We start from the raw sequence: 27,859 nt of genomic DNA on the forward strand, positions 1-27,859 counted from the left end.
AAGAACATTCTGGACAGTTCGAACGAATGATTTGACCATCCATATCGCCCGACGTGGATCTTATCGAACACTTCTTTTTTAATTTCTTTATTCAAAACAAGAATCTGATACATAAGCAACCTACTATCTTAGTCATCAATGGGTCCTAATTCTACATATACATTACAGTTACTCCAGGTACATTATATTACTACAGGTTGTGTGTTGTGTTATGCTATTACTCCACTATGGGCTTATGCTATCATTATTCACTCTACATGTTACTTTGACTTTCTGAGCTACCTGCAGATTCTAATTCTATACTATGTTGTGCATCGGACATGTGTGGGACGCCGCGCGGGGTAGCCGCGCGGTCTCAGGCACCTTGCCACTACTCGCGCGGCTGCCCCCGTCGGTGGTTCGAATCCTCCCTCGGGCGTGGGTGTGTGTGTTGATCTTAGCGTAAGTTTAGTTTAAGTTAGGTTAAGTAGTGTGTAAGCTTAGGGACCGATGACCTCAGCAGTTTGGTCTCATAAGATCTTACCACAAATTTCTTACCAAAATGTGGGGGACATAAGCGAGAGGTCAGTTTGTGCACAAAGTTCTGCAGCAGCAACGCGTTCCCATTTCTGGGAGGATATAGAGGCAGCGCGCCTCAGTATAGCTGCAGGGCACTCGCAATGACTTCTTGTGTTCATGCCACATCGAGTTACTGCTCTGCACCGGACAGAAGAAGGCCCAACACGATAATAGGAGGTATCTCATGACATTTGTCACCTGAATGTATCAGGCAAAAAACTTGCCCTACATAAATACTGATACCACAGCATATCATTCTGATCCTCCCAAACCGCATTACGCACCTAACACAGTTTCGGAGAAGCAATTAACAGCTGAGAGATTGTGAACTCTCGGAGGAGCTAATTTAACCAACCAAAAACAACAGACCGCTTATAACTTTTAAGCACCGTTGCCTCTCCGCCACAACATACAAACAAAAGAGTTACGTCAGCTGAACTGCCTCATCAAAATCTGTTCTTCCGCAACATGACCATAGAATTTTAACTAAAATAATGAAGTAACTACAGGTGCACCTTTTTACAGGGTTTTATTAGATAAATACATTGACCAATCTTTTATGAGTACCTAGTTACATTGCTTAGCTCATACAAGGTGATCAGTATTACAGCTCTATTTACATGACACAGGACCGCATTCAGGAGCCAATTACGCAGTGCTAATTTCTGCGGCCAGTCAGCAAACATGACATAGTTTATGCATATTAAATGTTAATTAATGAATATTTAATTCAATACATTCATTTTCGCTGCGGTTGCAACGACGTTTACAGGGTGGTCCATTCCTCCGGGCCAAATATCTCACTAAATAAGCGTCAAACGAAAAAACTACAAAGAACGAAACTAGTCTAGCTTGAAGGGAGAAACCAGATGGCGCTATGGTTGACCCGCTAGATGGCGCTGCCATAGGTCAAACGATATCAACTTCGTTTTTTTAAAAATAGGATTTGGTTGGTTGGTTTGGGGAAGGAGACCAGACAGCGTGGTCATCGGTCTCATCGGATTAGGAAAGGATTGGGAAGGAAGTCGGCCGTGCCCTTTCAGAGGAACCATCCCGGCATTTGCCTGGAGTGATTTAGGGAAATCACGGAAAACGTAAATCAGGATGGCCGGACGCGGGATTAAACCGTCGTCCTCCCGAATGCGAGTCCAGTGTCTAACCACTGCGCCACCCCGCTCGGTTTTTAAATAGGAACCCCCATTTTTAATTACATATTCATGTAGTAAGTAAAGAAATATGAATGGTTTAGTTGGACAACTTTTTTCGCTTTGTGATAGATGGCGCTGTAACAGTCACAAACATATGGCTTACAATTTTAAAAGAACTGTTGGTAACAGGTAGGCTTTTTAAATTAAAATACAGAACGTAGGTACGTTTGAACATTTTATATCGGATGTTCCAATGTGATACATGAACCTTTGTGAACTTATCATTTCTGAGAACGCATGCTGTTACAGCGTGATTACCTGTACATACCACATTAATGCAATAAATGCTCAAAATGATGTCCGTCAACCTCAATGCATTTGGCAATACGTTTAACGACATTCTTCTCAACAGCGAGTAGTTCGCCTTCCGTTATGCTCGCACATGCATTTCAATGCGGTGACGCATGTTGTCAGGCGTTGCCGGTGGATCACGATAGCAAATATCCTTCAACTTTCCCCACAAAAAGAAATCGGGGGCCTCAGATCCGGTGAACGTGCTTCAACGACCAATCGACCTGTCGTGAAATATGCTTCAACCGCACGCGAGCTATGTGCCGGACATCCATCATGTTGGAAGTACAACGCCATTCTGTCATGCAGTGAAACATCTTGCAGTAACATCGGTAGAACATTGCGTAGAATATCAGCATACATTGCACCATTTAGATTGCCTTCGATAAAATGGGGGCCAATTATCCTTCCTCCCATAATGCCGCACCATACACTAACCCGCCAAGGTCGCTGATGTTCCATTTGTTGCAGCCATCGTGGATTTTCCGTTGCCCAATGGTGCATATTATGCCGGTTTACATTACCGCTGTTGGTGAATGACGCTTCGTCACTAAAATGAACGCGTGCAAAAACTGTCATCGTTCCGTAATTTCTCTTGTGCCCAGTGGCAGAACTGTACACGACGTTCAAAGTCGTCGCCATGCAATTCCTGGTGCATAGAAATATGGTAAGGGTGCAATCGATGTTGATGTAGCATTCTCAACACCGACGTTTTTGAGATTCCCGATTCTTGCGCAATTTGTCTGCTACTGATGTGTGTATTAGCCGCAACAGCAGCTAAAACACCTACTTGGGCATCATCATTTGTTGCAGGTCGTGGTTGACGTTTCACATGTGGCTGAACACTTCCTGTTTCCTTAAATAACGCAACTATCCAGCGAACGGTCCGGACCCTTGGATGATGTCGTCCAGGATACCGAGCAGCATACATAAAACACGCCTGTAGGGCATTTTGATCACAATAGCCATACATCAACACGATATCGACCTTTTCGCCGCCGGTGTGGCCGAGCGGTTCTAGGCGCTTCAGTCTGGGACCGCGCGACCGCTACGGTCGCAGGTTCGAATCCTGCCTCGGGCATGGATGTGTGTGATGTCCTTAGGTTAGTTAGGTTTAAGTAGTTCTAAGTTCTAGGGGACTGATGACCTCAGATGTTAAGTCCCATAGTTCTCAGAGCCATTTGAACCAATGTTTCGACATTTTCCGCAATTGGTAAACGGTCCATTTTAACAGGGGTAATGTATCACGAAGCAAATACTGTCCGCACTGGCGGTATGTTGCGTGATACCACGTACTTACACGTTTGTGATTATTACAGCGTCATCTATCACAAAGCGAAAAAAGTAGTCCAACTAAAACATTCACATTTCTTTACGAACTACGCTAATATGTAATAAAAAATGAGGGTTCCTATTTAAAAAACGCACGTATGGAATTTAGATATCTGATCACTACACTGCTAAAACGGTTCATCTCACTGGCCTTCAGTTGAAGGTTGCCTACCTAACGGCTTCCAGAAGCGACAATAATTTTATTTTCAGGATTTTTATAGAACTATTAACAGCATTTAAAAAATTAAAATACTATTATAATCCACTCATTAAGAGATATAATCTTCCTTAAAAGTTTAACACAGCAGGATAAGTAGTACAGTTAGAAACTGCGTGCACGGCTTTATGAAGCATAGCTCACGGCGTACAAGGTTACGTGGACTTTATGCATCAAGTTCTTGAGAACAGAGCACTTTACGATATAAAACCAACTTTACACGTAATTTCAAATCAGGAGAAGAATTTATCGCTTCCTACATTTTCGCTGTTCACGCGGTAAAACTTCAGCACCAGGTAAGCCTTTGAGGTTGTTACTTCTTTACTATTAACTTTATTTACAGCTCATTTTCGTAGACAGTATCAGCATATATCAATGTATGTACCTGTAAAATCATATCGTTGTACGAACATAGGTAGGAGATATGGCATCATAAACATTGAGATGCGTGGAAAACTAGCTTGTCTTAAAATCTCATTCATATTCTGGAGGTTGAAGCTGTTTTATACATGGAAGTTCGAATATTTAGAGAAGAGGGAAGGGTTGGGTGTTACGTGTGCTACAATAACGTCTATTTCATACTAAGAGGGCCGTCCAGTAAGTAATGCCTCATTTTTAAAAAAATGAAAAAACAATTAATATACAAAGGCAAATGGTCTTGTTGATGCTTCATCCTTGATGTTTGTTCTATGCGCCGGGAAAGTTTCGAACCGTTCTGACAGATGGCTGAGCGGTAGTAAAGCGTCAAATGGTGTCCACATACGACTCACGTTACACGCAGCGTGCTGTTATTGAATTCTTGTGTGCAGAAAAAGAAACCGTGGTGAACATCCAGAAACGTTTGTATGCAGTGTATGGCGACGCTGCAATTGATAGGAGTACAGTTGGACGACGGGTGAAGAAAGTTACAGTCTCAGGAAATGCAGAAACATAGCTCCATGATCAGCCACGCTCGGGATGTCCTATCAAAGCCATTGCTCCAGACACGCTGAATCCTGCGGATGTCATTATTTGTGCCGACCGGCGCACAATTCGACAATTTCTTGGTCAGCATTGGAAGTGTGTATGCAATGATCGAGACTCTCGGATATTCAAACAGGTGCTCACGATGGGTTCCACGAATGCTCACAACGCACCGTAAGATTAAAAAAAAGGCCATTTCATCAGAATTGTTGGAGCTTAAAAATTCTCTACGGGGAATACACACTGAAGACGACGAGAGTGTCAGCCATTCTGTGAAAACACGGTTACGCCGACAGGGCAAGAGCTTTTATCAGCAAGGAATACATGCTCTTCCAAGGCGTTGTCGTACGGCCACAGACCGTGACGGAGTCTACGTAGAAAAATAGGACACGGACAAGACATATTGATGTATATTGAACCAAATTCTGACTCTTAATAATAAATACGTTCTGAGAAAAAATTGGGACATTACGTATTGAACGAACCTCGGAATTATCGACGTTAGGCAGAACGAGAACAGAGGAGAACCACAGCGTTTGAGATGTATTGTTTCAGAAGAATGTTAAAAATGATGTAGACTGTAAGATAGAGAATGAGGAGGCTCTCCGCAGAAACAGCGAAGAAAGGAATATACGGAAAACTCCGACAAGAAGAAGGGACAGGGTGGTCGGAATGTGTAAAGGCGTCTAACCTCCAGGAGCTACACGGAGCTGTATAGGTTAAAAACTGGGGGAAGACAGATATCTGAATAAATCCAACAAATGGCTGAGGACGTAGGATGCAAGTGCTACCACGGGATGAAGAGGTCAGCGGAGGAGAGGATTTAGTGACGGGCCGCATCAAACCATTCAGAAGACTGTGATACAAAGAAAAGGAAAATACAGCATCTTAATTTCATTCCCGATAGCCGATTGAGGACGTCGGAAGAGAAGGAACAATTATTCTTTTACAATATTTAGGAATGTAAAACTTTTCACAACCGTGTTTCATAATACGTCATTGTATTCGTGCTGTCTATGTCGCTTCTTACTCTTGTTATTGCCTCATGTCTTTAAGACGAATTTAGAAAATTGACAGTCAGAAATATGGAAGGAAAAGCATGCTACTTCTTGTTTCACCAAGACAAGAAGGCAGTGCACGTCAGTCACTGAATTTTGACGAAAGATAAATATTATTTTTCCTTTCAGCTGTATTTATTGGTTTCAAAGCTAGACAGCTACATCTTAAAGTTTTTAATACCTAAATTAAAATCAGTTGCTCTTATCCAAATCATCGTCTTCATACTGAACAGAGTATAGTAAGTGACGTGAAGCATACAAATATAGAGCCCACATTCCCACGTTAGGCTCCGTCGACAATGTGAAGACCTACCTGCCACTGAGCTCTCAGTAATCACCAACACTGAACTAAATTTAAGTACACACAGTACTTTTACAGTACTTTTAGGAGGTGTGTCGCTGAGTCAAAGAAATTTCAAAACAGGCGAAATTAGAAGTTACCACTTGCTACGTGTTTATACTTGTGTGTAACGCAGAAAGTAACACAAATGTTCGACCATCACCATCTTTCAAAAAGATTTATCCACTTTCACAACAACACATTTTCAACATTTGCGAATACGGCAACTGACTTTTAGCATACGCATACGGCCACAAAGTTTATAATGAAGTTATAACGAAATCTAGACCTTTAGCTGCTTACAGGCGTTGATAAATATCAACGGGGACAGTTAAAAAATGTGTGTGCTAACCGACCCTCGAACCAGGGACCTCCTTGTTACGTGGCACAAACTCTATTCGACTTTTTTTTGTTCTCATTTTGTTCCATATTTTTCGTTGCATTTGCTCGGTGCGGATGTCCCAGGACACCCGTTCAAGTTCAGTGTTTTGGCACGCTCCCCGTGAGACCCACACATTCCAACTTTCTGTACACGCCACAATCGGTAAATTGACTGCCGAGAGTAATGAGTAATGAGTAAGGTGGGCAGGGGCACTACAAATGTAGTGTGTGGTCAGAAAGTTGGAAATTGTGGGTCTCAAGGGGAGCGTGCCAGAGATACGTCCCTTCACTGGCACTATTATCTCTGGTCTCGGTGGCTCAGTCGCAGGCACGGTAACTCAGCGTGTTCGGGTTAGCTGTCCTGTGTAACTGAGTTAATGGATCAACGACGAACTGAAACGGGTGTCTTGCGACGTCCGCCCCGAGCAGATACAACGAACGAAAACGAAAAACAATGAGATTAAAAAAAAAGTCGAATAGAGCGTCTGCCATGTAAGCAAGAGGTCCTGGGTTCGAGTCCCGATCGGGGCACACATTTTTCAACTGTCCTCGTTGATATTTATCAACGACTGTAAGCAGATAAAGCTCAAGATTTCATTAAAATTTCATCCTTCTAGAGCTGCAAGATCACCAATGATATCTGCACAGATACCAGCTTCATACAAAGTTTTTATCTTTAAAAGAACAATCTGATTTTACAGGCTTTGTCTTCCACATTTACATACAATTTTAGAGCATTTTTACAGTTTTTGCTTAGGTTCTGGGTTAACAGTTTTATTTACCTTCGATAAATGTTCGATTATCCTCCACCAGGCTTGTACCAACTAAATCCTGTTGTGGTTTGAAATGGAAACGCCGCCACGAACACGCAAGAGAGGTACACGGGGAATGGCTTTCTCGCTGCTGCAACGTCGAGAAGACTTACAGATAGTGGACAGAAAAAAGAAACACGGGACACATAACACGTTACCATGCCTAATTCGATGTAGGGCAACAATTGGCATTTAAAACAGCTTCCAGTTGACTTGGAATGAATAAATACAGGTTCAGTACGGCTTATAAGAAAATCTTATTATTGCAAAATGGTGGCAAGTTCAGGCAAAGATGAAGAAGATGGATAGCGATCGCTCAAGTTTATCTCGTAAGTAAATCACAAAGGATAAATGAAACTGAGTCGTAGTGGCAGTGGTGATCTCGGGAGATGCGTCATTTCATCCTCGTCCTCGTAAAACTAGTCCTTGACGACGCGAGATGTGTGAATAGGGGTCTTATTGTCTTGGAATACAACATCACCGCTGTGTTACAAACATTGTACCATGGGATGAACCTGATCACCCAAAATGGTCACAAAATCCTTGGCAATACTGCAACCTTGCAGAGTAACCAAGGGGCTCATGAGTATACAATGATGTGGGTGCCAAAATTATCACAGAACCTTCGCCAAGTTTCGCTCTTGGGTCGCAGTCTCGGACAGAGATTGCAAAGAGTGTGCAGCGAGACTCATCCGACCACACGCTCCAGTTTTTATGTCTCTGGCAAAACGTTTTCTTGTTAGGCTGTTTGCGTCACTGATGAATGGTTTTAGGATTCCAGATCACCCTAGAATTCCCTGCTTCGTTAACTAGATGGTCCAGTTTTTATATCTCTGGGAACACGTTGTCTTGTTAGGGGTGTTTGCAACACTGATGAATGTTTTTAGGATTCCTGCTCGCTATGGAATTCTCTGCTAACAGAGTCCGTGAGTGCAACATTCAGTTCTGAAGTGATTTTGCAGCTGTCGTTCTCTTGTTTATCAGCACAATTACCTTCTACGTCTACATCTACATCTACATTTATACTCCGCAAGCCACCCAACGGTGGCGGAGGGCACTTTACGTGCCACTGTCTTTACCTCCCGTTCCTGGTTCGCGGGAAGAACGACTGCCGGAAAGCCTCCGTGCGCGCTCGAATCTCTCTAATTTTACATTCGTGATCTCCTCGGAAGGTATAAGTAGGGTGAAGCAATATATTCGATACCTCATCCAGAAACGCACCCTCTCGAAACCTGGACAGCAAGCTACACCGCGATGCAGAGCGCCTCTCTTGCAGAGTCTGCCACTTGAGTTTGCAAACATATCCGCAACGCTATCACGCTTACCAAAAAACCCTGTGACAAACGCGCCGCTCTTCTTTGGATCTTCTCTATCTCCTCTGTCAACCCAACGTGGTACGGATCCCACACTGATGAGCAATACTCAAGCATAGGACGAACGGGTATTTTGTAAGCCACCTCCTTTGTTGATGGACTACATTTTCTAAGGACTTTCCCAATGAATCTCAACCTGGCACCCGCCTTACCAACAATTAACTTTATATCACCATTTCTCAAAATCATTTTACACGCACTTTCGTTCGCATTATGACTCAGTGGATGATGTTTCTCCTATTTCCCTGTATCCAGAGTAAATCTTCGGTACGATGTCTCTGGGAACACGAAACACTTCGGCTACGGAAGCAGTCACCAACGACCACCAACAATTAGCTCATGTTCGAATTCAATTGGATCTGACATAATTCTCTCACAACTATACAGAACACCGTTCTGACAACGTCTGAGACTTTAACATATTGAGAACATTTCACAGGAGCCGTTCGTTGTCAAATACAACAGTGCCACCTGCAGGCTTGGTTGGCACCTGCATTTATGTTCAAGCATGCATTTCTTGCGGTGTTTCCGTAATTTTGTCCCACCCCTGCATGTGGACAATGTGCAAAAGTTTTGGATGTGCTCTACTTCGTGGACGAGCACGCAGGGCGAGCCCTGCCACTGCAATGCAACTGATGGTGTCTTCGTCAAATTCGTTGAGCCGTAGGAGGAGCAGTACCGTACTGCTGACAGAAATCATGCCGCATTCTTGTAACTGCACTTCAAACGTTTAAGTGGAGAACGCGGAACGCTTTCTGTTGCTGCGTTATCGCTACCTCGGCACAACGCACACCGACAAATGAAAGAGCAGTCCGGGGATGGGGATGGATCCTACCAGCAAGCTTATAAACCGCACACTGATGACTGGCACCAAGATAATGGTCAGTTTCAATGTGTAGGTTAAAGATTTTCTTAAGTTTCACATATGCTAAAGATTTAGTATTGCGAAATCGGATGCAGGTTTCCCAAACACCCCGACTTAAGCTTACAGAAGGAGTACGACATGAAGAAGCAATACAAAGAATAGGTGTGGCGAGATGACAACGGTAGACTTTCGAGTTTCTTAGAACAGTTATCACAAATAAGTTCGACAATTCGACAATATCAATAAGACTCTCACTAAACCGAGAAACGTAATTTTCATCATAGGATCTTTACAATAAAAATACTAATGGTTAAGATTTACCATAAGCAAACTAAGGTGAATCAAAATTAAGTGAACAGTTTTCAATAGTCATTCATCACTGAAATATTCGCCGTCTCGCTCACACATGTATGACAAAGACGGTAAGAAATGCCATCAGAATTCTGAAATTTTGGAAAAATTGATATAGAACCGGATTCTTAGTCATCTGACTACAACTAATATATTGTCAACGGCACAGTTTGGGTTTCTGTGGAATTCGATATTGAGATGGTTATTTAAATATAAAGCCAGAATGTACTTAACGCATTAGAAAATTCATTACAGGCAGCTCGTATATCCTGTGATGTGTTAAAAACATTGACTCTATCAAGCAAAATATCGTTTACAGTAAATTATAATATTACTGTATAACAGGAAACGCCGTAAAATCGTTCAAATCGTGTCTCTCTAGACGATACAAAACGTGTCAGTAGGAATGAGACCTTTATTAAAGTATCAGTGATCATACAAACGGGATACTAATTAAATGAGGTGTCCCACACGATTCCATCTTACTGTCCTTACGTTTTGTTATGTACATTAATGATCTTCCATCAGTAACATAACCAGACGACAATTTTGTCACGTTTGCAGTTGATACAAACATTGTGATAACGAACTAAGAATAATTTTAGGTTGGCGGTTAATGAAATTTTCATGGGCATTAATACAGGGTGTCCATAAAGTCCCTTTACAACTTGAAAATTTTATTGCAGCGCCAGTTGTTAAAATATTTAAACAAAATTTCTTTTACTGTAATCACTGTTTACTTAAGATTTACTAAAATTTTGTGTTTCAGATACTCTGTTGATGGAAGGAACTTAATCTCTATAAATTGGCAACTCCACAAGAGAAGGCACAATGTGTGTCCTAGTTTATTGAAACAAAATCGGATATTCAGACTCAATGAAATTTCAGAACGAAGTATGGAAGAGATCCACCATCGCGTCCTTCAGTCCGTGCATGCTACAATAAATTTATGGAGATAGGGACAGTGTTGGATAAAGGGAGGAGGGAGCGACCAAGAACAACCGATGAAAACATCGATTGCGTTTTAAACGTCTTCACTCGTTCACCTACGAAGTCCATCGGCATTGCTGCCAGACAACTGCAACTAGCACGTTGAACTGTGCGTAAGGTCGTCCACAAGAACTTACGGTTGTACACTTAGAAAGTGTACTTAGAACTTGAGCCAAATGACAAGCCGAAACGGACAGAGTTTGCACTCAACATGCTGGAACGCCTTTCGCAGGATGAAGCATTCTTCAAGCGAGTTTCTGTCAGCGACGAGGCAACTCTTCATGTTTCTGTCACATTAAACAGACATAGTGTGAGAATCTGAGGATCTGAACACCCCCACATAACTATGGAGCTTCACCGGGATAGTCCAAAAGTGAATGTGTGGTGCGGAATCATGTGCAACCGAATAATTGATCCATTTTTCTTCAACGAGCCAACAATTTCTGCAGATGTTTGCCTCGACCTTCTGACCGAATATGTAGCACCACAATTGATTGACTTCCGACCAACTATCATTTTCCAGCAAGATGGTGTACCACCACATTGGGGATATGTTCGTCGGTTGCTCAATGACACATTTCCAGGCAGATGAATTGGGAGGGATGGGCGACTTCTTTGGCCACCGCGTTCGACAGATATCACTCCCTTGGACATTTTATTATGGGAGTATGTAAAAGATATCGTGTATGAAACACAGATCCGGGACATTGACGACTTGAAGCAAAGGATTCGTAATGCCACTGCCAACATTGATGACGCTATCCTCTAGCAAACATGGCAAGCAATCGAGCACCGACTTGATGTGCTTCGTGCAATTAAAGGCTCCCATCTACATCTACATTTATACTCCGCAAGCCACACAACGGTGTGAGGCGGAGGGCACTTGCGTGCCACTGTCATTACATCCCTTTTCGGTTCCACTCGCGTATTGTTCGCGGGAAGAACGACTGCCGGAAAACCTCCGTGCGCGCTAGAATCTCTCTAATTTTACATTCGTGATCTCCTCGGGAGGTATAAGTAGAGGGAAGCAATATATTCGATACCTCATCCAGAAACGCACCCTCTCGAAACCTGGACAGCAAGGTACACCGCGATGCAGAGATCTTCTCTTGAAGAGTCTGCCACTTGAGTTTGCTAAACATCTCCGTAACGCTATCACGCTTGCCAAATAACCCTGTGACGAAACGCGCCGCTCTTCTTTGGATCTTCTCTATCTCCTCTGTCAACCCGACCTGGTACGGATCCCCCACTGATGATCAATACTCAAGTATAGGCCGAACGAGTGTTTTGTAAGCCACCTCCTTTGTTGATGGACTACATTTTCTAAGGACTCTCCCAATGAATCTCAACCTGGCACCCGCCTTACCAAAAATTAATTTTATATGATCATTCCACTTCAAATCGTTCCGTACGCATACTCCCAGATATTTTACAGAAGTAACTGCTACCAGAGTTTGTTCTGCTATCATGTAATCATACAATAAAGAATCCTTCTTTCTATATATTCGCAATACATTACATTTGTCTATGTTAAGTGCCAGTTGCCATTCCCTGCACCAAGTGCCTATCCGCTGCAGATCTTCCTGCATTTCGCTGCAATTTTCTAATGCTGCAACTTCTCTGCATACTACAGGATCATCCGCGAAAAGCCGCATGGAACTTCTGACACTATCTACTAGGTCATTTATTGTGAAAAGCAATGGTCCCATAACTCTCCACTGTGGTACGCCAGAGGTTACTTTAACGTCTGTAGACGTCTCTCCATTGAGAACAACATGCTGTGTTCTCTTTGCTAAAAACTCTTCAATCCAGCAATATAGCTGGTCTGATATTCCGTAGGCTCTTACTTTGTTTATCAGGCGACAGTGCGGAACTGTATCGAACGCCTTCCGGCAGTCAAGGAAAATGGTATCTAGATGGGAGCCTGTATCTAATATTTTCTGGGTCTCATGAACAAATAAAGATAGTTGGGTCTCACACGATCGCTGTTTCTGGAACCCATGCTGATTCCTACAGAGTAGATTCTGGGTTTCCAGAAATGATATGATACGCGAGCAAAAACCATGTTCTAAACTTCTACAACAGATCGATGTCACAGATATAGGTCTTTAGTTTTTCGCATCTGCTCGACGACCCTTCTTGAAGACTGGGACTACCTGTGCTCTGGAAAAGAGCACAGGTAGTCATTTGGAATCTTTCGTTCCTCTAGAGACTTGCGGTACACGGCTGTTAGAAGGGGGGCATGTTCTTTCGCGTACTCTGTGTAGAATAGAATTGGTATCCCGTCAGGTCCCGTGGACTTTCCTCTGTTGAGTGATTTCAGTTGCTTTTCTATTCCTTGGACACTTATTTCGATGTCAGCCATTTTTTCGTTCGTGCGAGGATTAAGAGAAGAAACTGCAGTGCGGTCTTCCTCTGTGAAACAGCTTTGGGAAAAGGTGTTTAGTATTTCAGCTTTACGCGTGTCATCCTCTGTTTCAATGCCATCATCATCCCAGAGTGTCTGTATATGCTGTTTCGATCCACTTACTGACTTAACGTAAGATCAGAACTTCCTAGGATTTTCTGTCAAGTCGGTAAATAGAATTTTACTTTCGAATTCAGTGAATGCTTCACGCATAGCCCTCCTTACGCTAACTTTGACATCGTTAACTTCTGTTTGTCTGAGTGGTTGTAGATGCGTTTAAACTTGCAGTGAAGCTCTCTCTGCTTTCGAAGTAGTTTCCTAACTTTGTTGCTGAACCACGGTGGGTTTTTCCCATCCATCACAGTTTTACTCGGCACGTACCTGTCTAAAACGCATATTACGATTGCCTTGGAATTTTCCATAAACACTCAACATTGTCAGTGTCGGAACAGAAATTTTCGTTTTGATGTATTAGGTAGTCTGAAATCTGCCTCCTATTACTGTTGCTAAACAGACAAACCTTCCTTCCTTTTTTTTATATTCCTATTTACTTCCATATTCAGGGATGCTGCAACTGCCTTATGATCACTGATTCCCTGTTCTGCGCTTACAGAGTCGAAAAGTTCGGGTATGTTTGTTATCAGTAGATCCAAGATGTTATCTCCACGAGTCGGTTCTCCGTTTAATTGCTCGAGGTAATTTTCGGATAGTGCACTCAGTATAATGTCACTCGATGCTCTGTCCCTACCACCCTTCCTAAACATCTGAGTGTCCTGGTTTATATCTGGTAAATTGAAATCTCCACCTAGGACTATAAGATGCTGAGGATATTTATGTGAAATGTATTCCAGATTTTCTCTCAGTTGTTCTGCCACTAATGCTGCTGAGTCGGGAGGTCGGTAAAAGGAGCCAATTATTAACCTAGGTCGGTTGTTGAGTATAACCTCCATCCATAATAATTCACAGGAACTATCCACTTCTATTTCACTACAGGATAAACTACTACTAACAGCGACAAACACGCCACCACCGGTTGCATGCAATCTATCCTTTCTAAAAACCGTCTGTGCCTTTGTAAAAGTTTCGGCAGAATTTATCTCTGGCTTCAGCCAGCTTTCTGTACCTATAACGATTTCAGCTTCGGTGCTTTCTATCAGCGCTTGAAGTTCCGGTACTTTACCAACGCAGCTTCGACAGTTTACAATTACAATACCGATTGCTGCTTGGTCCCCGCATGTCCTGACTTTGCCCCGCACCCTTTGAGGCTATTGCCCTTTCTGTACTTGCCCGGGGCCATCTAACCTAAAAAACCACCCAGTCCACGCCACACACCCGCCTACTGTGTGTAGTGGACTTCTGACCTATCCAGCGGAACCGGAAACCCCACCACCTTATGGCGTAAGTCGAGGATCCTGCAGCCCACAAGGTCGCAGAACGGTCTCAGCCTCTGATTCAGACCCTCCACTCGGCTCTGTACCAAAGGTCCGCAGTCACTCCTGTCGACGAGCTGCAGATGGTGAGCTCTGCTTTCAACCCACTAGCGAGACTGGCAGTCTTCACCAAATCAGATAGCCGCCGGAAGCCAGAGAAGATTTCCTCCGATCCATAGCGACACACACCATTGGTGCCGACATGAGTGACCACCTGCAGATGGGTGCACCCTGTACCCTTCATGGCGTCCAGAAAGACCCTTTCCACATCTGGAAAGACACCCCCCCCCCCAGTATGCACACGGAGTGCACATTGGTTTTCTTCCCCTGCCTTGCAGCCATATCCCTAAAGAGCCCCATTACGCACCTGATGTTGGAGCTCCCAACTACCAGTAAGCCCATCCTCTGCGACTGCCCAGATCTTGCAGACTGAGGGGCAACCTCTGGAACAGGACAAGCAGCCATATCCTGCTAAAGATCACTATCAGCCGGAGACAGAGCCTGAAACCGGTCCGTCAGACAACCTGGAGAGGCCTTTCGTTCACCCCTCTGGAATGTCTTTCGACCCCTGCCACACCTCGAGACGACCTCCCACTCTATCACAGGTGGGGGGTCAGCCTCAATGTGGGCAGTATCCCGGGCAGCCACAGCCGTAGTGCGATCGGGGGATGCTTGGGACAAGCTGGCCATCCCCGACAAACCCCAGTCCGGACCTCCACAGTGATGCCCATTGGCAACAGCCTCAATCTGTGTGATCGAAGTCAACACTTCCTGAAGCTGGGAGCGAAGGGATGCCAACTCATCCTGCATCGGAACACAGCAGTCGCAGTCCCTATCCACGCTAAATACTGTTGTGCAAAGAACGTCTGAACTAATCTACAGAGAGCACAAACAATTCGACACAAAATTTAAACGGTTATTAAAATACAAGATTGCCTAGTAAATGCAGTAATGCTGCTACTTGCGCACTGCTGACACACTGCTCGGCGGCAGAAAGAGACAACGCTATTTTACACTATTCAGGTACTAAAACGGGATGCTACAACTCTCCAATACTATAATACGCCAGAAATTTATGAATTAAGCAATGCAAGTAACCAAAAACACGCAAAGAAATTAAGAATTAAACTATGTAACAAATAAGTAAACTAAGAGTATACGATTTGCTGCTGGCAGCTGCTTATCCAACGGCGGCAGAGGTCTATTAAACACTGCAAAGAACTTTTATAAGCACTGATTGCAATAAAAGAAATGTTATCAAAGTATTTCAACAACTGCCGTTGTAATAAAATTTTGAACTTGTAAATGGACTTTACGGACACCTTGTACATGGTTCCTTGAACGCTATTTGTCATTAAAGTTCGAAAAGACACTATGTGCGTTTCAGTTCCCACCCGCCCTCCCCCAGTACACATCTTAAATACGATAACAAGTAGAAACGAGACATTGACAGGAGCAAACAATTAAGGGAAAAAAATCACAGCAGTATGTTTCAAAAGCAACTCCATAAATTTCAGTCATATGACTGTATCAGCATCTCCTCCCTCTGAACATTCAACATATGTAAGCAGAGGATACTCTTCTGAGTGAAGAGAGATCAGTTAAGGGGTTCCACAAGGCTAAATATTTGCTCCACTGTTATTTCTTGTATATGTACACGAACTTCCTGCTAATATACAGCAAGCACAGTTAGTGCTTTTTGTGAGTAGCACTGGTATTGTAATCAGTCCAAGCATGCACACAGCAACCGAAGGAATGCGTATGCAATTTCCTTCAAAAGTCGCTGACTGGTTTTCTGCACTCAAATTTTAAATAGACACATATGAAGTGAGCTCTGCACATCTAGAGGTGCTACACCAATGGTAAGTGTTACAAGTGGTGAGGAAACAGAAAACAGGAAATAATAAATAATTATAAATAGTGAAAAGGAAATAATAAATAAATAATAGAGAGATATAATAAATAATAAACGATAGGAAATAATTAATAATAAGTGGAAACTTCAACATTTTAAGCGCCAATATTAAGAAGAATTTAAAATCGGGAAAATAGATTTTAGAACTCCTAAAAGAACATCGTGCATCCATATTTGCACTTAGTTTCGATCACTTACCAACTGACGTAAAATGTATGACTGACAGCAAAGTAATACTTGAAAACAAACGGAAAAACTTTCCATCTTGACAAATTCTACTATTCCACAAAAGAATTTCTATTATCGTAATATGTAAAAGAAGATGGGTAAAAATTTTTAACTCATTTATATATTTTTTTTTCAATAAAACTTACATGTTTTCCGTATGTAGCCATTTTCATGTGACAGGAGTGTAAAATGACTCGTTCCATATCGTCACGATTTATTGTGTTTATGATCCAAGGGATATTAATTAAATAATGACGGTGCTCGAAAGGACAATGACTTGAGACAAAGTTTTTTCGTGCAGCTGTTTGACCCTAGAGGCATCAGGAGATCGTGTGGGATCGAGACACCTGCACACGGCACAGTGACTGCAAGTGTAAAGAAATAGGTAAGAATAAAGCGGGACGTGGTAAATAGGCGAAGAGCTGAGGAGGTGCAGAGAGGACACCTGCGTCGTTGAGAGACGGCGCAGTGATGGAGCGCCTGGAGGTGGATGGCCGCAGGGCAGGGTAGGTGGGCCAGGCCGCTAGATGGATGGACACGCAGGCCATCAATCAGCCCCTGCGAGCAGAGCCGCCGAGCTGCGCGATCAATGGACGCTGTCCGGCCGCGCCGTTTCCTACCTGCAGGCCATCCTAGCTTCAGCGACGCGAAGGCCCGTCAGCGCCTGCAAGGTCACCGGAGACGTCCCGCCGTAACGCGTGGAAGGTATAATAAGTTCACGGGACAAAGTATCAATCATCCCTTTAAAAGACCACTCTGGTCGGATTGGAGTTCTGAGACAGTGCATAATGATACCAGGTAGTCAAGTGTTCCTTAACCGCTGGTGTTCTTGATGTAACGTCTATTATCGATTGTATAACATCTGTAATGCTTAACTTCTTTAACCTTAGATGCATGTGCAATATTTTTCGTACTGTAAAAGTAATCTGGAAATATTCTGTAAAGGTCTTATTAAGTGTTATGATATTTTGTGTATCTATCTATAAAACTTTGACAAATGTAACTACACTACTGGCCATTAAAATTGTTACACCAAGAAGAAATGCAGATGATAAAGTGGTATTCTTTGGACAAATATATTATACCAGAACTGACATGTGATTACATTTTCACGCAATTTGGGTGCATAGATCCTGAGAAATCAGTACCCAGAACAACCACCTCTGGCCGTAATAACGGCCTTGATACGCATGGGCATTTAGTCAGAGCTTGGATGAGGTGTACAGGTAAAGCTGCCCATGCAGCTTCAATACGATACCACAGTTCATCAAGAGTAGTGACTGGCGTATTATGTCGACGCAGTTGCTCGGCCACCATTGAACAGACGTTTTCAATTGGTGAGAGATCTGGAAAATGTGCTGGTCAGGGCAGCAGTCGAACATTTTCTGTATCCAGAAAGGCCCGTACAGAACCTGCAACGTGAGGTCGTCCATTATCCTGCTGAAAAGTAGGGTTTCGCAGGGATCGAATGGAGGGTAGAGCCACGGGTCGTAACACATCTGAAATGTAACGTCCACCGTTCAAATTACCGTCAATGCGAACAAGAGGTGACGCAGACGTGTAACCAATGCCACCCCGTAAAAACACGTCGGGTTATACGCCAGTATGGCGATGACGAATACACGCTTCCAATGTGCGTTCACCGCGATGTCGTCAAACACGGATGCGACCATCATGATGCTTAAACAGAACATGGATTCATCAGAAAAAATGACGTTTTGCCATTCGTGCACCCAGGTTCGTCGCTGAGTACACCATCGCAGGCGCTCCTGTCTGTGATGCAGCGTCAAGGGTAACCGCAGCCATGGTCTCCGAGCTGATAGTCCATGCTGCTGCAAACGTAGTAGAACTGTTCGTGCAGATGGTTGTAGTCTTGCAAACGTCCCCATCAGTTGACTCAGGGATCGAGACGTGGCTGCACGATCCGTTACAGCCATGCGGATAAGATGCCTGTCACCTCGACTGCTAGTGATACGAGGCCGTTGGGATCCAGCACGGCGTTCCGTATTACCCTCCTGAACCCACCGATTCCATATTCTGCTAACAGTCATTGGATCTCGACCAGTGTGAGCAGCAATGTCGCGATAAGATAAACCGCAATCACGATAGTCTACAATCCGACCTTTATCAAAGTCGGAAACGTGATGGTACGCATTTCTCCTCCTTACACGAGGCATCACGACAACGTTTCACCAGGCAACGCCGGTCAACTGCTATTTGTGTATGAGAAATCGGTTGGAAACTTTTCTCATGTCAGCACGTTGTAGGTGTCGCCATCGGCGCCAACCTTGTGTGAATGCTCTGAAAAGCTGATAATTTCCATATCACAGCGCCTTCTTCCTGCCGGTTAAAGTTCGTGTCTGTAGCACGTAATATTCGTGGTGTAGCAATTTTGATGTCCAGTAGTGTAGTTCATGCTTTGGGGCCGTACTGTTATACGTAGTAGAAAAGATGGACAGAAGTTCCTCCTTAACGAAGAGGTTTACGTAAGAGCGAATGAAAGAGTTTGATAGGTGTGAGAACGTGCGTCAAGAAAGAAGTCTGTGGCTAACTTTCAACGAAAGAGCATATCGAGTGCTAAGTGAGACTCCAGTTTCTGGGAAAAGTGGATTAAAACAACATCGGACGAGAATTATTATCAGCAGCTGTATCACGGCATTTATTGCTTTGCTCTGACGTTTTCAAACCGAACGCTACAAAGGAATATGCAGGGCATTTTTCATTAAGAGCCATGGCTGCGTCACACAGCATTGTTATCTCGGCATAGAACAGCTTCTCTGGACCCACCTTCAAGCAAAGTAACCCTTAATTATGTCCTGTTGCATGGACCAGTATTTGCTGAAGTTTTTACATTGTACGAGATTAATGTATAAAACATTCTCCGACTTCTCATCTCGTCAACTCTGGATAAAACCTCGGGATTTCGACGATTACCTGCCCCGTATTTGTCAGGAGAAACTGACTGTCAAAACTCCTGCTGTGGTGGCCTTATGTAGTCCACAGACAGTTTCTGATTGCTGGTTTCAACGTCTGCGCTGGTGGCGCCACAGCTCCCGTAGTATCGTAAACATTGCGACGAACATCCCTGCCTCTTCTGTGCGTGAAGTTTCTTCCATACACCGCTAAGATTATATCCGCTGTCACGATTGAAGTTCTTCTCGCACATTCTTATTTATACAGTCTCTGTAATTATAGAATCCCAATATGTAGGAGACCGGGACAAAACTATTGTTTCGTCAAATAGTATTTTGTGTCTGTTTGTGAGACTGTGCTCGACAACTGCAGTTTTCTCCAGTTCTAGATTTTCTATATACCGTTGATGCTCTGCACAGCGGACGGAAACGGTGCGGATGGACCGTTCGATGTAATTTCTTGCGCACTCACAAGGGAATAACGATGTGCGAGGAGAATTTCAACTGTAACAACGGAAATAATTTTCGTGGTGCATGGAAACGAGCTGTCGATGCACAGAAGAGGCATACATATTCGTCGCCATGTTTACCATACGGGGGCTTTGGCGCCTCCAGCGCAGACGTTGACATCATCTGCGTCTGCATTACGCAGTGCCGATCAATCAGAAGTTTTCTATGGGCTACATAAGGCCACCAAAGCAGCCGTTTTTGCAGTCGGTTGTTTCTGACGAAGACGATGGAGGTTGTACCTTAAGCTGACGGGGCAAGAAGCCCGAGAATGTTTAATACAACAATGCTGTCGAGAAAAACTTCGTTCTCCTTAGTGCTTAATCTCAGCTGTTTGTTTAGAGCCTTGATCTGTCATAAGTTATTAACCCTGATAGGCTCCTATTCCGATTTCACGAAAAGTGTTTCAGATCTAAGCGAAAGCGTTGAAATAAACCACTGAAGAAGTTGAAAGGTGTGTAAAGTCGCATGGAGCAATGATTTTGTGGACTAAAAGTAAGTTTTAGCTAATGTTCTCCAAATCTTAGTTAAAGGTCTCGATTTCAAGTAATAATAAAATACTATTTATTTAAATTTCCACATAAATAAACAACTTTAAAGAATTACTGAAATCATTTCAAAGAATTTAAAGGTCTTGATTACAAACTAAGTCCAAGGCTGGCAAGTGAAAATAAAGATTAATGGTTTGCTTGTCCCTTACCACTTTGAGTTACTAACCAATCTAAAAATATACTACTCGTAACAGCTAAAAGTATTAATCTGAAAATGAAGTGAATACTGATGGAATCTTGTTCAGTACACCGCCCTCAGTCTTCAATTGAAACATCTGCACTTATACTCCTAGCACAATGTATAGGGAATTAAAATAACTGGTACTGCTAATGGTTCATTAACTACCTGAAAATGGCTCTTTAGTGTTACGTTCTGCTACAATTCAGCTGAAATTAACTTTGCTTAATTTACACTCGTGACCGTGTTTATGTTGCAACATCACATCATTTTTAATTTCTGACCACATACCATTGGTTCGGTCCCCATTCGAATAACTTTGCATCCATTCAATACTTCGCTCACTCAGGGAACGCAATGAAGTTCGATTACCGTTTCCATTAGTACATGAAACGGTCAGTTCGAAATCCTCGTAAAGGAGTAGTATATTAGGGTGGAGTTGCTACATTACATCCTAATAGCGTTATAATGACACTAAAGTAACCAAGTGACAGTCAGTTGCAGGGAGTTAGTGCAGTAAGCAGCGTTCAAGTGGAGACTGAACCGAATGGCTAAGAGAAGCTGTCGCGTTTGGACGTGCTCATGGCCACAACGGGAATGAGGTTGCCTCATTTGTTGGTATATCAGTACGAAATATACAGCGAGTTCATGTAAATTATTGACAACAGTATAACACGGCGGAAGAATAGTGGTCGTAAGATGGTTCAAATGGCTCTGAGCACTATGGGACTCAACATCTTAGGTCACAAGTCCCCTAGAACTTAGGACTACTTAAACCTAACTAACCTAAGAACATCACACACACCCATGCCCGAGGCAGGATTCGAACCTGCGACCGTAGCAGGCCCGCGGTTCCGGACTGCAGCGCCAGAATGGTCGTAAGAAGACGAGTGTCACACGTTGTTAATGACAGTCAGTTTCAAACCAGACTGGAATTGCTGCTGTTGCCGAGGGAACATTGTTGCTGCAGTGGATAACTGATGACGTGTACCTCAAAAAAGACCGTTGTTTATATCGGCACATCACAAACTAAGAAAACTTGATAGTAGCTGATTCGAGGCGCGTAACATGTTCAGAAGATTTTCCATCAATTCAAATGACGCAAGATGTCGGGTGCACCTACAGTCGAATGAGGTGTTTAACCTGCAGTGTTTGGGTGGTGTAGTTCAGGCGGAAGATTTTTCTGTAATGTTTTGAGGGTGCTTTTCGTACCATGAGTCGAAGTCACCGATTCACGTTTCCGTCGAGATGAACATTTACTCCTATTGATCACCAAACGTTACCCTTCCTTCTGCAACTTCACAAAGAGTATTCTGCAGATACCCCAGTCTTCCAACATAACACCCGCACCTCGATTAGCTATCTTAATCACCCGAAATTAAGTGTATAAGCAATGTCTGGAAGTATCTGGAGCAATGACAGTATCTTCGCCTATGAAGACGATTTTCCGTTTCACCATACAGTTGCATAAGCTGATCATGATCTCACGAATGACAAGTGAATCAGTGGGTTCAATAAGGCAGAATCTCAAGGCCCAACACAAGTAGCGTCTGAGACGAGAGGATTGTGGTGCACTCCGCCACGCAGGATCACACAGCTACGTCATCTACTTTAAAGTCAGGAGATGGTCTTGTATGCACCACGACAAGTACGCACAGTGTAGCTGCGTACGGAGCACGGTGGGATTTCAGCACTTCGACTTGTGAAGCGGCTTTCCCCGACGCAGCAGAAGAGAGAGGAGTACCGACAGTTATATTTATGTTAAGTTACTACGAGTCGCTGCACCCTATCTTCGAGGTTGCTGAGAAATTACATCCTAAAAAGGAAACGCAGTCCCACAAGTCGCTGGTTCGGTCCTCACGTATCCCGGTGCAGAGGGTGTTCGGCAGTTGCCCATGCAAGCATATTCTTCAGATCTCTTATCCGGTCAAAATACCTGTTCATGGACTGCCGAGAGGCCGGAAAGCCACTCCTTGGAAGCCACAAGGGTTGACGAACTCCATAGTGCTGGGAGAGTATGAAGTGACGTACAAATATCTGTCATCCAAGCTCAGCTGTACTTGGCTGCCTGCGATGATAGAGCCACTTTTGAGGTGGCAGCTCAGTGTATTAAATTATGTATCACGTAGACTTCTAGGTCATTTACGAGTTGTCATGCATTCTTGCAACTATATGGCGGAAGTGCAAATAGTGAAATTTCGTCATTTAAGAACTTATATTTGGTTGGAAAGTGAGGGAAAGGAGCCATAGAATCACTGTACTATTTTTATCGCTGTGTCTGACTGTATTGTTATGCTAAAAATTTCTGTTGGTCTGTTATGGATAGGCAATATCGGCTGATTAAGTAATCGTCACTGTCAATGAATTTTACCGACAGTCGTGTAAATTAAGATTTTTTTTTTTGAAGGCTACCAGTTTCGACATTTCATTATGCCATCTTCAGGCCCCATAAGCTTCTCTCCAAATAAACTAAAGTGTCATATATGTAGTCTTGACCGCGTTCTTGGATTGCAGGTGCTCAATTGCCATCAATTCGTCGAATGAAGCACTAGTGAAACTATTAAATTCAAGACAACCAGTGATATATGGCTGTATATGACGTTTTAGTTTATTTGGAGATATGCATATTGGGCATGAAGATGGCGTAATGAAATGCCAAAACTGATAGCCTTCAAAATAAGCTAATATAAAATAAAATCTTAAGTTACACGGCTGTTGGTGAATTTCATTTACACTACCAAGTATTTTTATGACTCGAAAATGTTATGATATAATTATATTGTCATGCAGTCCAGCCTGTGTACTAAGATATACTGCTACCCAAAACTTAAGGACAAAAGTAGCTTTCGCATTATGCGTCACTGCCAAATAACACAGCCCGAGGAAATTTGGACTATACTTATAAAGAACTGCCTCAGTGCAGTACCGTAGACAAGTGGAAAGAAATACGCAATGAGGCGAACGGAAACGTCACTTTTATTGAAAGGCGATAATTATACTGAAGTCACCTGAATTTTGGATTTGATGGTACACTGGACATTACAAAAGGCGTGACATAGTTCTTAACAGGGTGTGTGATCAACACGGATGGAAGTGCATGCTAAGCAGCGTGCTCCCGCTGTTAAGCAGTTCTTGTGGTCGGCCATTCATTTCCTCCAGCAACGCAGCTGACAACTGCTGGGATGATCTCTTCTTCCAAGACAAATTATTTTTCTCTTACTACAAATACCAGGTCATTTACAGTCTGAAGACCGCATGCAGACCCCTATTAGACTGCTAAAGCTAACTGTTGCCAAAAATATACATTACTGGCCATTAAAATTGCTACACTAAGAAGAAATACAGATGATAATCGGGTACTCATTGGACAAATATATTATACTAGAACTGACATGTGATTACATTTTCATGCAATTTGGGTGCATAGATCCTGAGAAATCAGTACCCAGAACAACCACCTCTGGCCGAAATTACGGCCTTGATACGCCTGGGCACTGAGTCAAACAGAGCTTGGATGGCGTGTACAGGTACAGTTGCCCACGCAGCTTCAACACGATACAACAGTTCATCAAGAGCAGTGACTGGCGTATTGTGACGAGCCAGTTGCTCGGTCACCATTGACCAGACGTTTTCAATTGGTGAGTGATCTGGAGAATGTGCTGGCCAGAGCAGCAGTCGAACATTTTCTGTATCCAGAAAGGTCCGTACAGAACCTGCAACATGCGGTCGTGCATTATCCTCTTGAAATGTAGGGTTTCGCAGGGATCAAATGAAGGGTAGAGCCACGGGTCGTAACACATCTGAAATGTAACGTCCACTGTTCAAAGTACCGTCAATGCGAACAAGAGGTGACGCAGACGTGTAACCAAAGCCACCCCATAAAAACACGCCGGGTGATACGCCAGTATGGCGATGACGAATACACGCTTCCAATGTGCTCCTGACTGTGATGCAGCGTCATGGGTAACCGAAGTCATGGTCTCCGAGCTGATAGTCACTGCTGCCGCAAACGTCGTGGAACTGTTCGTGTAGATGGTTGTTGTCTTGCAAACGTCCCCATCTCTTGACTCTGGGATCGAGACGTGGCTGCACGATCCGTTACAGCCAGCGGGTAAGATGCCTGTCATCTCGACTGCTAGTGATACGAGGCCGTTGGGATCCAGCAAGGCGTTCCGTATTACCCTCCTGAACCCACCGATTCCATATTCTGCTAACAGCCATCTCGACCAACGCGAGCAGTAACGTCGCGATACCATAAACCGCAATATCGATAGGCTACAATCTGACCTTTATCGAAGTCGGGAACGTGATGGTACGCATTTCTCCTCCTCACACGAGGCATCACAACAACGTTTCACCAGGCAACGCCGGTCAACTGCTGTTTGTGTATGCGAAATCGGTAGGGAAGTTTCCTTGTGTCAGCACGTTGTAGGTGTCGCCAACCTTGTGTGAATGCGCTGAAAAGCTAATCATTTGCATATCACAGCGTCTTCTTCCTGTCGGTTATATTTCGCGTCTGTAGCACGTCATGTTGGTGGTGTAGCAATTTTAACGGCCAGTAATTTTGAAGTAAACTATTTTTATTATTTGGAAACAGTAACAATGTGGAGTAAGTGATACGGTGAATTTTAAAATCGTTTTGACGTCTCAGAATCAAAGTAAACTGCGGTGTGTTGATAACTTAACACGAATTCCTTTTTTACTGTTACATTTCGAATTCGGTAGAAGATTTTGTTTCATCTTGAGGCGTATTCAAACGCCTATTGTAAAAGTTACTGGGGCAAATGTTTTATACTGTAATTGCTTCGCTGCACATGACGTGTTCTATGCTTATTTGCGCATTAATGTTGATCCATACAAAAGCTTCAAGGAATTCCCTATCTTGTAATTCATTATGTGATCAACTGTGATCCTTTGACAGCCTTTGACCCCTTTTTCCACTTTTATGTTGCTATTTCTAGAGTCACTTATCACGCTCTGATGTTTTTAAATTATCAGAGGCCTCTCGTACATGTCCGAACGCTAAATTGGTGTAAACACTGAATTACTCCGTCAGCTCGTATTTGTGCTTCGACTGTGGGGAACTGAAAAGTTCAATGCACACCCAGGACGTAGTGTCCAATAGTTATTCGGCGCTCATACTGATGCTGGAGGAGAATGAGCTGAGGGGCGCTCAATGGCGAGGTTATCAGCGCATATTGATGTTATATACCGCTCTTCAAAACATAAGGATGAGATCGATAAAGTAAAATAATATATTAACAACTTGGTGGAGATGAATGAAAGTGTGAGTGCTTGTTGCTGGAGGCTTCAATGTCGTGACCATAAAGGTGGACGTCACATAGCGTGAGGTGCCAGGGAATTCAGCGCCAAGTGGAGCTGTCTCGGCAACGCGTGGCGGCTGCAAGAACGGGAAAAGACAGTGTGCGTCTATCAGGGACCAGTTAAAGTGAGCACTCAAATGCAATAGTGACTGGTGCTATACCATCGATGTCAAGTACAAGCGCTCGCGCAGCTTGCCTGAATCCAGGGCCAATGACTTCACAATCCACGCTTTGCTTACGAATGACATCACAATCCTCATATGACGAGGGGGATCTCCTCCATCTTCCCCTCCTCTCTGCAGCCAATAAGAGTGTAGTACTACAACGGAACAGTAATTACAGTATATTGGTTTAGAGGCCGTTAAAGTGAAACAATCAATCGCGATGTAACCCAAGAGCAGCCATCTTAGATTTGCTCGTATCCGAACGATCTGAATTTTTTTCACCACGCACGCGACCATGTGTCCAAAAAATTACATAAACGTTGTAACTTCTACTGTTTTCACACCTAAAATATGTCAGCAAGTCATACACACACTTAAAAATAACATGTAACCTTCACCTTAACTGTGTCAATTGGTACCATGTTAAAAAAAATGGCTGCTTTCATACTTCACTAAAGAAATATTCATATCAAATACTATACTGTCTCATAAGCAAATTTCTAAAGTTCGTCTTGCAGCTGTAAATTTTAATTGGAAGTTGTACAGCATTCCGAAAAGAACATGACAATTAGTATAAAATACACTATCCATAAATAGTCGCTTATGCAATGAAATTTATGAATTAAAAAGACTTATTTGTTATTGACGTATTTCAAGTACTCTTGTGCAACACTTCACACACATAGTAAAATTAACTGCTACTTTAGGCTCCTGTTGCAAGTCATTGTCCTATCGCATGGCGAATACCATTGGAAGTGAGTAATGATGGTTTGTAGACAAGGTGACTATTTCCTGCAGCCACTGTAAACCTCAACAGACCCCACATATATACTATTAAGGCAAAGACGGCCGATGATCTCTTCAGTACGGATGCAAACCAGGCTCGAGCTCTTATAGAAATCGGTGAAATGCCTCGAGTTATGAGCATAATGGGCAAGGGGCACTACATTATTAGCGTGCGGGTAAGTTAAGATTTCGGTCTGACGGCAATACCGGGTAATGCGCGCAGCTGCGATCTCCACTGTGCCCGGGTGGCTTAGTGGTCAGCCTAGCTTTAGCAACCGAGCAGTGCGGTCGTCCCGTATTTCCGTTTGCGGAGCGCGGGTGCTGGTTTTGCTTACTTACCCGCCTTGTAGTGCTCCAGAGCAATGGCGAACAGATTCGTAAATCAATACACTGCTTCACTTTCTGCAAGTACTATCCAAGGCCAAAGTCGCCCGGTCTAGAGCGCTCTCTTTGTGGTGTAGCCAAAACCCCTGCAGACGACATAGTGGGCATCAATTTATCAATGCTGACCAGTGCGGCTTATGTTAAAGTCACTGATGACGCGACTTGCGATAAGATCTTTCGAGAAAGTCGGTCAGGTGATGGTCCATCATGCAGAATTAGGCATCTGAACAATTCGGACGAACTCCCGGCAGCTCACGTGTACGCCTTCCATCGTCATGGCACAGTTCATAACCATGTAGTCGAATGGTGGGCATACTTTCAAACATACCTTGTC

The sequence above is a fragment of the Schistocerca cancellata genome, chromosome 2 (genome assembly GCF_023864275.1).
Source record: "Schistocerca cancellata isolate TAMUIC-IGC-003103 chromosome 2, iqSchCanc2.1, whole genome shotgun sequence".
Classification (NCBI taxonomy): domain Eukaryota; kingdom Metazoa; phylum Arthropoda; class Insecta; order Orthoptera; family Acrididae; genus Schistocerca; species Schistocerca cancellata.